Source organism: Grampus griseus (assembly GCF_964374135.1).
Source record: "Grampus griseus genome assembly, chromosome: 7".
Classification (NCBI taxonomy): domain Eukaryota; kingdom Metazoa; phylum Chordata; class Mammalia; order Artiodactyla; family Delphinidae; genus Grampus; species Grampus griseus.
In genome coordinates this window covers 60,814,279-60,829,652 of record NC_139001.1, presented here as the reverse complement: position 1 = coordinate 60,829,652, position 15,374 = coordinate 60,814,279, and the positions used below count along the sequence as shown (strand labels likewise).

Here is a 15,374-nt window from a genome sequence, read left to right as displayed (position 1 = left end):
TATTACTAAGGCTGGGGACAAGTTTCTCATCTATGAATTTCTAAAAAATATAATAAGGAAAATAGAACAGTCCGTTTCCCTGTAAAAAAATCAAGCTCTGAGATGAGAGCGTATATGGTTTTCACCCGTACGCATTTGTTTTAAACTGTTAGTTTAACTTGCTTCTTCCTGAGTATTTAATAGATTTAGTTATTTCTTAAATTGCTCTAACTTCCTTATACTGTTTTTTACGTTGCTTCATTTTCTTAACTGCTAGGTGAGGGGGATATTATACCCTTAGCCCCAAGAGAACAGATTTTCCACTATATAGTTACAGAATCCCCATAGAAACCTATAAAATGTTTCTACTGTATTTATGGGGACTTCCTCCAGACCAGCTGCTTTATGGAGGTTCTTATATTAGAAGAGTCTGATTCATGTATATCCAAACCCAACAGACAGCAATAAGAATCATTAAGGTTTATAAGTAACAAATACAATTACAATAGAATTTAAGTATAGAGACAACTAACAAACAAACTGAAAATAATCAGGTATTTAACAACCACCACAACCACCACCACCACCACCACCACCACCACTACTGAAGGAAGAAAATGGTTCATACTGTTTGACTTGCAAATTATACTCTGGGAATTTATTGTAACGAAGCCACTAAAAAAAACCCACAGAAGTTCTGTACAGAGAAGTATCTGTACAACAGTATTTACTGGAATACCAAATATAATAGCATAAAACTGGAAACAACCTCACTTATAGGATAATAGAAAAAGTATGGTAACTCAAAGGAATATTATACAGACATTTAAAATGATAGATATGAAGTTTATGCAACAACATGGAAAAGTATATATGAAAAAGCATGAGGTTAAAACAACAGATCCCCAAACTGTATATGTATTATAATCACAACTATATAAAATAATATACACACTGGGTGAAATAAAAACAATTATAGTAGAATAGTGGAATAAAGAGTAACTGCCTTAAAATTTCCTTAATATTGTAAAGCTACTTCAACTAGAGATAATCCTTTTAAAAACCATATTTATAAAGAAACTATACTGCATGTTTAAGACATATAACAATGGTCATTAAAACTTTATGCTATCCTTCTTGGGGGAAAACCCAGCAATCTTTATAATAAAAAAGAATATATGTTTTCTTAAAAAAAGAGAATTGAGGGCTTCCCTGGTGGCGCAGTGGTTGAGAGTCCACCTGCCGATGCAGGGGACGCAGGTTCATGCCCCGGTCCGGGAAGATCCCACATGCTATGGAGCAGCTGGGCCCGTGAGCCATGGCCACTGAGCCTGCGCGTCTGGAGCCTGTGCTCTGCAACAGGAGAGGCCACAACAGTGAGAGGCCCGCATACCACAAAAAAAAAAAAAAAGAGAGAGAATTGAGAAGAAAATATAAAATATGCTGAATATTTTTCCTGAAAACTTGAATTTGAGAAAAAGAAATCTTAAAAATAAAAGATAGGATTTTTAGTATACTACAAAGCTACAGTAATCAAGACAGTATGGTACAAGCATAAAAACAGAAATATAGATCAATGGAACAGGATAGAAAGTACAGAGATAAACCCACGCACATATTGTCACCTTATCTTTGATAAAGGAGGCAAGAATATACACTGGAGAAAAGACAGCCTCTTCAATAAGTGGTGCTGGTAAAACTGGACAGGTACATGTAAAAGTATGAAATTAGAACACTCTCTAACACCATACACAAAAATAAACTCAAAATGGATTAAAGACCTAAATGTAAGGCCAGACACTATCAAACTCTTAGAGGAAAACATAGGAAGAACACTCTATGACATACATCACAGCAAGATCCTTTTTGACCCACCTCCTACAGAAATGGAAATAAAAACAAAAATAAACAAATGGGACCTAATGAAACTTAAAAGCTTTTGCACAGCAAAGGAAACCATAAACGAGACCAAAAGACAACCCTCAGAATGGGAGAAAATATTTGCAAATGAAGCAACTGACAAAGGATTAATCTCCAAAATTAACAAGCAGCTCATGCAGCTCAATATCAAAAAAACATACAACCCAATCCAAAAATGGGCAGAAGACCTAAATAGACATTTCTCCAAAGAAGATATACAGATTGCCAACAAACACATGAAAGGATGCTCAACATCACTAATCATTAGAGAAATGCAAATCAAAACTACAATGAGATATCATCTCACACCAGTCAGAATGGCCATCATCAAAAAATCTAGAAACAATAAATGCTGGAGAGGGTGTGGAGGAAAGGGAATCCTCTTGCATTGTTGGTGGGAATGTAAACTGATACAGCCACTATGGAGAACAGTATGGAGGTTCCTTAAAAAACTAAAAATAGAACTACCATACGACACAGCAATCCCACTACTGGGCATATACCCTGAGAAAACCATAATTCAAAAAGAGTCATGTACCACAATGTTCATTGCAGCTCTATTTACAATAGCCAGGACATGGAAGCAACCTAAGTGTCCATCGACAGATGAATGGATAAAGAAGATGTGGCACATATATACAATGGAATATTACTCAGCCATAAAAAGAAACGGAATTGAGTTATTTGTAGTGAGGTGGATGGACCTAGAGTCTGTCATACAGAGTGAAGTAAGTCAGAAAGAGAAAAACAAATACCGTATGCTAACACATATATATGGAATCTAAGAAAAAAAAAAAAGGTCATGAAGAACCTAGGGGCAAGACGGTAATAAAGACACAGACCTACTAGAGAATGGACTTGAGGATATGGGGAGGGGGAAGGGTAAGCTGTGACAAAGTGAGAGAGTGGCATGGACATATATACACTACCAAACATAAAATAGATAGATAGCGGGAAGCAGCCGCATAGCACAGGGAGATCAACTCGGTGCTCTGTGACCACCTAGAGGGTTGGGATGGAGATGCAAGAGGGAAGAGATATGGGAACATATGTATATGTATAACTGATTCACTTTGTTATAAAGCAGAAACTAACACACCATTGTAAAGCAATTATACTCCAATAAAGATGTTTAAAAAAAAAAAGAAATTTTCACACCAAGGCTAGTAGAATTAATTCGTAATTTTGGAGTGGCCATGAGTCCTATGACTTCAGTTCATATGTGTGCGTGTGTGTGTGATTTCATATTCCTTCTATATGTATAGTGCAATTGAATGATGATTCCTTGCTTTAGCTTTAAGTTGATAGCAATAACAGTCTAAATAATCATGCATTTGGTTTGGTTTTGAAAAGTTAAAACACACACACTCCCTCCCCAATCATTTAGCTTGGGTACTAATGTTTCTGAGGTTCCTACTTATAGAAAACTGCTGAATGTGGTGTCACTTCCTATTATAATTTTTAACAATCAGATATAAACCAAAGTACCCAGTGTAAGCTATGCAGATAAAATGTTTTTCTGTCTTGGTCATTTACTGTGTATGAAAAAGTGTCATTATAGAAGAAAATTTAAAGACAAATTTAACAAATGTATTAGGTGCCTAGTGAATTAGAAATAAAATATTGTTAGGTAAAAGGAAGAAATAAAGTTTATTAGTTTCACCTTAAAACTATTTCAGTAATCTTTAATTCCATAACAAAGTCATTTTATTACATAGTTACAATTATATTAATAGAAAAATTTAAAGAGGAAAAGTCTTACCTTTCGTTTAAATATCCTAATCAATTAACAGTTCTTATTTTTTCAAGTTCCCTTCCTGTATTTGTGGATACACACACACACTCTTCTACATAGCTACAAAATATTCATAATTATGGCGTAAAACTGCTGTATAGGATTTGTGATTTGTGCCATGACAGAGTACCTAGAAATAGGCTTATCCTTCTGCTATAAACAATAATAAAACTGGATAAAATAGTATATAAAGCAATTGCTTTTAGGCACTGGACTACACTTCAGACAGCACAGGACTGTGATCCCTAAAAGAAGAGAAACACAAAAGGTCAACTCCCACATTTACCCTGGGCTTTCTGTCTGGGACATGTTCTAGACTGTGGTGCAGAGGTAAAGCCCAAGCAGAGCCTGGCTGACTCACTGAGCGGTAGTTTTGTGAGTTGAGAAGGCAGAAATCAAGGTTCAGAGCTGCTGAGATGGTAAGACTTTGTGCAGCAGAATACTGAACAAGAGGGGGTTGGACAAAGGGGAGGGTCCCTGAAGTCTGCATAGGCAGTGCAGTGCAGTGCTTGGAGATACTGGAGTTCTGGCTAAGCCAGAGTGGAGAGACCTCTCTGAACACTTCAGGCATTCAGTTAAGACCCCAGAAATGCCATGCTATAGGAATAAGAATTACGCTAGATTCAGAAAAATATCAAAATAATTTCACCTGAACAGAACCTAAAATTAAATCTGACTTGACCAAGAAGATTTGGCAATAATTTAACCACTTGCCAGGAAAAAAACCTCAACACCTTTAAAGGAAAACAACACAATCCAGATTCCACATAAGATATCATCCATAATGTCCACCAGATAATCAAAACTTTTAGCATGTGAAGGAGGAGGATAATATATTACCCTTCGGTAAATATATTTTTAATATTTTATGTGACAAAATGGGAGGCATGCAAAAAGCTGCACACTGAAGTCTGATGAATGACTTGTAGAAAAATACTTGTATGATTGTTTGCATTGTGAACTAAATTATATGCTTTTCTCATGGAATTCTATTTTTACTTGAAAGAGCAACTGTAGACAAACTATAGCTATTCAGACTTGAGTATTCGGCATCTTAAAAGTAAACAAAATCAGCCTATCACTTTAAGAAAAGAAAAAGTATTTGCTGTCAAAGATAAATTTTGTGCTTTCAAGCAAAAATTAGGATTTTGGAAAGGTTGTTTCCACCACGAGTTTGATAGCGCCCAATACTTAAGAGATTTTTCCTGATGGGAATAATGGTGTATTAACAAATGTGATTTTTGAATATTGTATAATGAAATGTGTCATCTGAATCTACATAAAACAGGGAACTAAACTTTCCAAATTATCCATACATGATGACATAAAATGATGCATAGGTAAAAAAAAAAAAATTCAAAATATAAGGTGTGGGCTTCCCTGGTGGCGCAGTGGTTAAGAATCTGCCTGTCAATTCAGGGGGCACAGGTTTGAGCCCTGGTCTGGGAAGATCCCACATGCCACGGAGCAATTAAGTCTGTGCACCACAACTACTGAGCCTGCGCTCTAGAGCCCATGAGCCACAACTACTGCAGCCTGCGCGCCTAGAGCCTGTGCTCCGCAACAAGAGAAGCCACCGCCATGAGAAGCCCACACAACGCAACGAAGAGTAGCCCCTACTCACCGCAACTAGAGAAAAACGGGGCACAGCAACGAAGACCCAACGCAGCCAAAAATAAATAAATAAAATAAATAAAATTTATTTTTAAAAAAAGTATAAGGTGTAACAATGGATTATAATATAGCACAATACCAAAAGTTCATTGATATGGTTTCATATTCCATATTGCAACTAAGAAACTGCTGCTGCTGAGATTTAATGTAGTATCAAGAAAAATATGGGGGGGCTTCCCTGGTGGCACAGTGGTTAAGAATCCACCTGCCAGTGCAGGGGACACAGGTTCGGGCCCTGGTCCGGGAAGATTCCACATGCTGCGGAGCAACTAAGTCCATGCGCCACAACTACTTAGACTGCGCTCTAGAGCCTGTGAGCCACAACTAGTGAAGCAAGCCCGCACACCTAGAGCCCATGCTCTGCAACAAGAGAAGCCACCACAATTAGACCCCCATGCACCACAATGAAGAATAGCCCCTGCTTGCCGCAATTAGAGAAAGCCCGCGTGCAGCAACGAAGACCCAACACAGCCAAAAATAAAGAAATAAAAATTTTTTAAAAAGGAAAGAAAAATATGGGGAATTCCCAGGTGGTCCAGTGGTTAGGACTCCTGCGCTTTCACTGCCGAGGGCCAGGGTTCAATCCCGGGTCAGGGAACTAAGATCCCACAAGATGTGGGGCACAGCTAAAAAAAAAAAGAAAAATATCTAAAATTATCTTAAGATGCTATTATAACACTCCTCTCTTTTACAAGTACATATCTGTGTGAGGCCAAGTTTCCTTCATATAATTCAACCTAAACAACATTACACAAAAGATTAAATGAAGAAGCACATGTGAGAATCCAGCTTTTTCCATTAAGCCAGACATTAGAGAGACTTACAAACATTTAAAACAATGCACTCCTTGCACTATATTTTTGGGGAGCAAATAGATATTTTCATGAAAATATGTAATTTATGTTAACATGTAATGTTTATTATTGTTTTAAAATTAATATTTTACTGTTCAGTTTCAATCTCTAATGTTGAACATATCAATAGATATAATCCACATAAATAAAAGGTCTTTGGGGTCCTCAATGATTTAACAGTGTACAGGGGTTCTAAGACCAAAATGTTTGAAACTATTGCTCTAAAATAACATACAAAAAATAATCAAAAGATGTATAGCCAAAAAGCCAGTAGAGAAAAATAAAAGAACAGATGAGACAAAAAATAAATAGAAATATAACCAGATTGTATTAACTTACACTGCTACCAGGATACGGTGTTATCTTAAATTTCTCTCTCTCTTTTTCTTTCTTTTTTGGTGTTATTTTAGTAGCTCTAAAAAGGTACCAAATTGTTTTGATTTGTATTTCTTTTACTGTTGTATATTTTCCCATATGTTCACATGTACTTCCTTCTGGGTCAATCTTTTATGTCTGTTGCCGATTTATCCATATAACAAAAGGTTTTCATGCTTTTCTAACAATATAACAAATATTCAAATGTTAATCTTGATGTATGGCAGTGGAAAGTAATTTATATTTTCTATGTCTCTTAGTTTTTGTATTAGTAAAATAAATATAATAGTTCTCAAAACAGTGTACAATTAAGACTATGTACTTTGAAATTATAATTATCCTATTTCATCAAATCTAAGATACCATTATTTTCTGTACCAGTAAGAAAGAAAAAAACACTTCCAATTACAATTGTAAGATGCCATCAATTTTAAGAAATGCCATGACTTCACAGAGATGTTAATCGGTAAAAAAAATGTCTCAGATGGATAAAATATAGTTCTTACAGGTAAATCAGAGAATAATAGAACTAACTTCAATTAAATCTTTTCTACCATTAGACACTAATTTATATTTCTGAGTCCTGGCTTTCCACTTATCTTTTTTGGCCATAATAAATATTTCAGTTGATTATTTTTATTAGTAAATCAGTTTCTTACTTAGGAATGAATGACATACAAAAGACACACAGAAAGAACCAATGCCTTCCCACTTCTGCATACAAGAGATAGAGGTCACAGCTGCTGGAAAAAACCCAATATTTACTTCTCTCATTAGACATTTATTGACAACCTATAACTATTAGGCACTGGGCTGTGAACCGGGGACACGAAAATGAAGAAGATTTGGTAGAACTCAAAACTGTTAGGAAGATGAGGAGTTGTAATTGATTATTAAAGAACAAAGGCTTTATCAGATAGACAGTAAGATGAGAATATGTACACGGGGGGCATTCTTCTAAAAAACTCAAAATTCAAATAATACTAATGCTTATAAAATACGAAGTTTCATCTCTACCCTACTTCTTATCCCCATGTCCATCCCTGAGATAAACAGTGTTATCAGTATGATGTGGACCTTTCCAGACATTTCTCTGTGTATATAAAAACAAAGATATGTATATACTGTAGCACATGTATAGAAATTCCTTAATAAAAATGAGGCCATACTAGAGATACTTTTCTGCAACTTGCTCTTTCTGTTTAATGACATACCATAGCCATCTCTTGATATCAATACACATGGATCTCTCTTATTTTTATTAACTGCTACATTGTTTTCCAACGTATGGATGTAACCATATTTTTTAATGGCTTTATTGAGGTATAACTGACATACCGCACATATTTAAAGTATATGATTTGATACATTTTGACAAATGTAATATGCGTGAAAACGTCACCACAACCAAGTTAATGAATATATCCATTACTCTCAAGTTTTCTGGTGCACCTTTGTAATCCCTCCCTTCCACCCCTCCCCTTCTCGCCACACCCCGCTCCTGCTTCACTAACAACCACTGATCTGTTGTCGGCCTCTATAGATTAGTTTGCATTTTCCAGTACAGTAAAAGTAAAGTACATACTCTTTATTTCTAGCTTCTTTCACTCAGCATAATTATTTTGAAATGCATTCATGTTGTTGTGTGTATCAATAGTTTCATTCCTTTTTTATTAGTAGTGTTCATTATATAGATATACCACAATTTGTTTATCCATTTACTTGTTGATGGACATTTGGGTTGTTGCCAAATTTGACTATTACACATAAAGCTATGAACAATCATGCAAAAGTCTTTGTATGCTTTCTTTTCTCTTGGATAAATATCTAGGAATGGAATGGCTGAATCATATAGAGGTTGTATGTTTAATTTTTTAAGAAACTGCCAAGCTGTTTTCCAAAGTGGTTGCACCATTTTATATTCCCACCAGCAGTGTATGAAAATTCCAGTTCCTCTACATCTTCACCAACAGCATTGGTACAGTATTTTGAATTTTAGCTGTTCTAATAAATGTTTGGTAGTATTTTATTGTGACTTTAATTTGCACTTCCCTAATGACTACTGATGTTTGAGCATCTTTTCATATGCTTGTTATCAGTGTATCTTCTTAGGTGAAGTGTCTGTTCAATATTTTGCCCATTTTTATTGGGTTGTTTATCGAATTTTGAGAGCTTTTTATGTATTCTGATTTTATTTTTTATCAGTCATAAAAATAAGCAAAATATTGATATATGCAACAACATGCATAAACCTAAAAATAATGATCCTTAGTAAAAGAGGCCAGAAAAAAAAGAGTATATATTGTGATTCCCTTTACATAAAATATTGGAAAATGCAAACTAATCCATAGTGCATGCTCTGTTCTTTCTCCCCTCCTTCCTTCTTTCCTCTCTGGTTTGTTGGCAGACAAATTCTCTTGCCACCAAACCTTACTCAGGTTTATCTTTCTCTGCAAGCTTAGTTTGAAGGCTGGGTATTATGTATCCTCTGCACTTTTCTGTAATCTGAGGGTGTCAGAGGTGGGGGAGAAGGGGGAACTCCACTGGGTAGCTGGCAGCCTTTATTTTATGAGAGTCTGGGTCTGCTTTTTTTTTGAGATTTATTAAGTCCTATCTATGCTAGGTTTCACTTATCTAGTTAGGATGTGTCCTATTCCTAAGGGGGTTTCCCTTGGGCTTTGGATAGTTTCAATTCAGCATGGAACTCTGGAAAATGGTGAGCCCCATGATTTTCCCTGCTCTACTAAGACCTCAAATTTTTCTGTGATAGGTAAGAACATTTATTTTCAAGGGCTCTTTCTCAACATTTGCCAGGGCTGCCTAATGAGTATTAGTAATGATTTGTCAGCTGACCTTTCCCTAGTACTGCTTCTGAGGGATAAAGATAGGGTTAGGAGCCACTCTGGGCCACACATGAATCTATAGTTTCTTTCCTTGGTCACTAATTGTCTATGTATGAACAGTATGAACTCTTGTAGTTGCTGTTGGCATAGTTTTTGCTTGCTTTTACTACTTCTTATTCATTTTGTTGGAGGAGGAATACTTTGTTTTTCAGATTCATTCCATCTTCTTTACCTGGAGGACTCAAGCTTATTAGTGAAACAGACTAGAGCTCCTTTAGAGCAGTGATCATCTGCTGTTCCTCTCTTGAGTACTGCTCTGAACCTAGCCCAGTGATGGGTACATGTCAATATAACAAAAATGCTAAGGAAAAAAGATATCATTTCATGTTCTATAATGGTTAACTCTACGTGTCCTGACAACAGAGCCTGATTAATTCTCCTAAAATACTTCTTTTGTCACACCATTTACCCAGTTTCAAAATGTGAAACCTCTCTTCCAAGTGGGCTGGTCTATTTGCTTGCTTTTGTACACGAAATATACCTCATGTACAATGCAGATCTTTGCTCATGTCTAGAACAAAAGGGTTTTCACTATTTAAATCCTCCTCATCCTTCAGAGCCCAGGTTAAATCCTACCTGCCCTATGAAATCTTATTGACTTTCTTACATCCCCAGCTCAAAAATCTCTTCCTATTCTGAAGACTATTCCTATGGTCTTCACTGTCTTCACTGTATGACCCTGCATAGTCCTCTATACTGTTTATTTATTCATTGGTATATATCTCAACTCTCCATCTTATAATAATAACAAGAATGATGGCTTTTAGGGAGCTTACTACTACTAAGTGTTTTACATATTTATTTCCTTTAATACTCACAACACCTCATGAAAAAAACTTGCTCAAATTCCTCAAATTCTAACCCTGGAAAGGGGTAGAGTCAGGGCTTAAATTCAGATTTTTTGGGTTCTGAAGCCCATGTTTAGCTATGATATTTTTTAAATTTATTTTTTATTTAATTTTATTTTTTATAGTTATGATATTAACTCTCAGTCTAGCTGTAAATTTCAAGTAGACATGAACTGGATCTCCTATTTCTCTACATTGATTCACTTATTCAAACAAACTTATTGGGTGCCTATAATATAGAGAATATAGCAATGAAACAGATATAAGCTAAGTTCTTCTCTGAAGAGTCATACAATCTAATAATGAAGATAAAACAGACACATAAGTAACTAAAGTACATGTTAGGAAATGGTAATAATAATAATACAGCTAATTCTTATGTGTTGCTTATTTATCATGTATATACAATTTATATTATAATATATATATACTAATTCAACCCTTACAAGAACTCTATGAGGTTAATATTACTATTATTATCCCATTTTAGAGATGAGGAAACTGAGGCACAGAGAGATTAAGTAACTTCCTAAAGTTAGACATGTAGACTGCCCCTTTTAACATCTAGATTGCCTCTCATGACAAATTATTGTATAAAGAAAATTCAGACTATATAGTAAGAAAGAATTCTTGATACCTGAACTCTATTGGGATGCTGGAAACAGTCAGTTATTTAAATGGGTTATGTAATAGAAAGTCATGTTACAGGATATAGGTCTTGCCTTGGATCTACAGAGAATCACTTAGCTCAGTGTTTTTAAACTAAAGGTCATGACACTTTTAGTGAGTCATGAAATCAATTTAGTTAGTCCATCTACATTTAAAAAGAGAAAAAAACAAAAATGGAGCAGAAAAGAACAAATGGAAACTATGAGTGCATGTCTTACATGGTAAAACTGCATAGGAAACTTCTGTTCCTGTTTCATATATGTGCATGTGTTATACGTACAGGTACTGTTCCATGATGTAAACTGTTCTCCTTACTGTGGGTCATGCCAAAAAGCTTGAAAGCTGCTGGCCTAGCTGATTTAGTTACATGATAATACAAGTGCTTACTGCTTTCTTATAAATTTCGGGGGTCCCCTGAAAACCAGGAGCAGCGTGGAATAAGGAATGATTCTTCCAAGTAACCGTGTAATTTGCTCAATACAGAGAGATGTCTGGGCCATGTCTCACAAGCACTCTGAATATAGTTTCACGTCAGTGCCCCCCAAATTGATAAATGTACTAAGTATAACTAAAAGACTATAAGTGGAATACAAAATGATTTAGTCACTGTGGAAAAGTTTGGCGGTTCTGCAAAAAGTTAAATGTAGAATTACCACATGACCCCACAGTTCCATTCCTAGGTGACTCAAACAAGTACATGTACACACATGTTCACAGCAGCTCTGTTCACAAGAGCCAAAAGGTGGAAATAGCTTAAATGTCCATCAGCGAATGAGTGGATAAACCAACTGTGGTATATACATACAATGGAATACTATTCTGTCATAAAAATGAATCAAGTACCGATACATGCTACAATATGGATGGATCTCCAAGACTTTATGCTAAGGGAAAGAAGCCAGACACAGAAGATCACATATTGTATAATCTCATTTATACAAAATATGCAGAAGAGGTAATTCTCTAGAGACGAACACAGATTGGTGGCTGCCAGGGGCTGGGAACTGTAGCATGAGTGTAAGAGGTCTAATGGATAAGGGATTTTACTTTAGAGTTATGGAAATGTTTTGGAACGATGCTGGTTGCACAAAATCGTGAATGTAATTAATGCCACTGAACTGTTCACCTAAAATGGTTAATTTTATGTTATGTGAAATTCACTTAACTAAACTATTAAGAATTAAGAGCCTATAGGCAGATGTAAATACTAGTAATATCCAGAATCTGGAGGGCAAATATTACTCAGGATATAGAAACTGAAGAAAAACGGTATTTTTATTTTTTCTCAAAAAATTTTTAACAAGAGGTTCATGTATAGAGTAAATAGTTCTTATTAACTAAACTAGAGGCTAAAGGGAAAAATGAACTGTACACAATTCTGATCAATATCTCTGAGAGAAAACTGACATGTACTTGTTAAGAGACTTCTTAAAAATCAAAATTCAGCATGAGGAGACATTATTCTTAAATATAAAGGAGGAAATAAGGAAGGAAGTGAGAACTTTTAGACAGAACTTTGGACTTGAAGTAAGGAGAAAGTAAACCAGTCTTCTGGTTTTCAGTTTAATTTACTTCTCTTCAAGCAAAAAAAGGGGGGGAACTGGGGTGGGGGACATGGGAAGGTGACGTGAAGCAACTGCTTTCCTCTTCCCTTGGAGAAAATTATTATTTTTTTATTATTACAGTATGTATCTGCTTTGGAGAGAGTTCACTAGAGGTATCCTGCACAGGCAGGGTAACTTCTTTGGGGGTATGCTATGGAGAAGGATGGCTGTAGAGATCAGATCAAGGTTTTTCAAACTCTGGTCAGCTGAACCCTAAAGGTCCTCTAGGCTGCTAGAGGGAGGGAGGGGTGGGAGAGGAAAAGGGAAGTGGAGCTGTCAATGCCCCAAGCTTCTATGACCACTTCACTTCACTCAGAGTAGGTTTGTTTTTACCTTTTAAATATTGGGATTCTATGTTAAGCCTTCACTTGGAAAAAAAATTCTACTAAAGTTTGAAACCATTGGACTGCATCAAGGATTCCTAAACCTCGTAGCTCAACAGAATTACTAAAAGAACTTTTTCAAATTACAAATTCCTGGGCCATACCTCAAGGGATTCTTGTGCAGCAGCCCTAAGCTAGCCCACAGTGTTTGAGAGGCACTGAACCAGATGACCCTTGCTTCCCTGAGAGCCTATGACAAAACAGAACTTAAATGGGTGGGCAGGAATCTTGGGCAAAAAAGCTAGTGATAGCAAATGGAAAAAGAAATGTAGACAACTAAATCACTAGAGTCTACTGACAAAAAACAAAACAAAAAACCTGGCAAATGAGGAGCCTGCCTAGGACCAGAAGTTCCTCTGGAGGTTTAACTGTTTGACAATTATCTCACAGCCTCTTATAACTGTCCAAATTGGTGATGATCGTCAAAATGGTTTAACTTAGTAACTGTCCAAGAAAGTATAATGTCGGCCACACATGTAATTTAAAATTTTCTTGTAGCCATGATAAAAAAGTGAAAAGGAAATTAATTTTAATAAAATACTGTAATTCAACATATCCAAAATAATATCATTTTAACATTTACTGAATAATTAAGTACAAAAATTATTAATGATATACTTTACCTTTTACTTGTATTAAATCTTCAAAATGTTATAGCACATCTGAATTCAGACTAACCAGGTTTCAAGTGCTCAAAAACCATATGTGGGTAGGGGCCACCATATTGTATAGTGCAGGACTAATTAATAAAGTCAATCTATTTACTTTTAAAATTGATATTCTGTTGCAATATAAACATAGAAAGTCCATGAATTACTTTCCCAGTCCTAGAGGTCCTGCTCCCAAGGCTAGTCAGTAACAATCTTGTCTGCAGATATTATACCCAACCTCACATCTTCAGCCCTGACTGCTCTCTCTTCCTAGCAGTGGAGTCTATGTTCTGGACATTTTTCTCAGGATGTCCCTCTCTGAAAACCTATTCAAAATATCTAAAATTAAATGCACTATCTTTATTCCAAAATAAAAAATCAATTTACCTCTTATTTTGTCTAATATCTGTATCTGTTATGAGCACTCATATACAAGTCTTTATGTGGACATATATTTTCATTTATTCTGGTAAATACCTAGGAGTGGGTGGAATTGCTGTGTCATATGGTAAGTGTATATTTAACTTTATAAGAAACCACCTGTTTGACATAGAGAACAAACCAGTGGTTTTACCAGGGGGAGAGAGAAGAGGGAGGGGCAATATAGGGGTAGGGAATTAAGAGGTACAAACTATTATGTATAAAATAAGCTACAAGGATGAGAATATAGCCAATATTTTGTAACTATGAATGGAGTATAACCTTTAAAAATTGTGAATCACTATACTTTATACCTGTAACTTATATAATATTGTACATCAACTATACTTCAATTTAAAAAAAGAAGATAAAAACAAAACAAACAAACAAAAAAAAAGGGCTTCCCTGGTGGCGCAGTGGTTGAGAGTCCGCCTGCCAATGCAGGGGACACGGGTTCGTGCCCCGGTCTGGGAAGATCCCACATGCCGCGGAGCAGCTGGGCCCATGAGCCATGGCTGCTGGGCCTGCACGTCCGGAGCCTGTGCTCCGCAACGGGAGAGGCCACAACAGTGAGAGGCCCGCGTAATGCAAAAAAAAAAAAAAACAAAAAACAAACAAACAAAACAAGAAGATAAACCACCTGTTTTTCTTCTATTATATTTAAAAAAAAATCAATTTACCTCTTGATTTTCCTATTTCTATTAGTCATCTAGGATCAAACCTTCAGAGTCAAATGTTTCCTTTTCCTTTATTCTACAAAAGCACCAAGTTCTATTTTTCTTCCCTTACAATCTCTCTCTCATTTTCCCTTTTCTGCTTCTAGTTCTACCTGCTGATCTATCCTTATACTGTTATACAAATACTTATACTTAATATACCATGTATAATGAATGCCATTTCTCTTTAGTGGCTCTGTAATACCTTTCACTTCAGGTGTGAATTTAAGACCACACACAATCTTGCTCCTACCCCACACCTGGTCTATTACCATTCCAACATTATCATTTACCAATCTCCTAGAAGAGACTTTATTTTTGGCAAACTATCCTGTTCTCCTGAATATGCCTTATACTTTCTCATCTAGGTGAATATGACTGTCTACCCACCTAGAATGCCCTTACTCCAGCTTTACCTATCTATTATTCCACAAATATTTATGCGTCAGGCACCATACTGGGTACTGGAGAAAGAATAAATATCTCAGTTTCCCCACTTAAACCTTCCTTTATATGCCAATTATAACTCAATAAAGCTGAAAAATAAATCTTCCTGACTATGCCAAAATAGAAGTGATCCTGCA

At 35.8% G+C, this 15,374-nt stretch overlaps 1 protein-coding gene across 2 annotated transcripts in view; it reads right to left on the bottom strand.

Annotated features, from left to right (window-relative positions):
- The window catches only part of METTL8 (methyltransferase 8, tRNA N3-cytidine), a 78,123-nt gene that overhangs the window by 26,369 nt on the left and 36,380 nt on the right, over window positions 1-15,374 (bottom strand). The gene's annotated exons all lie outside the window — the stretch shown is intronic.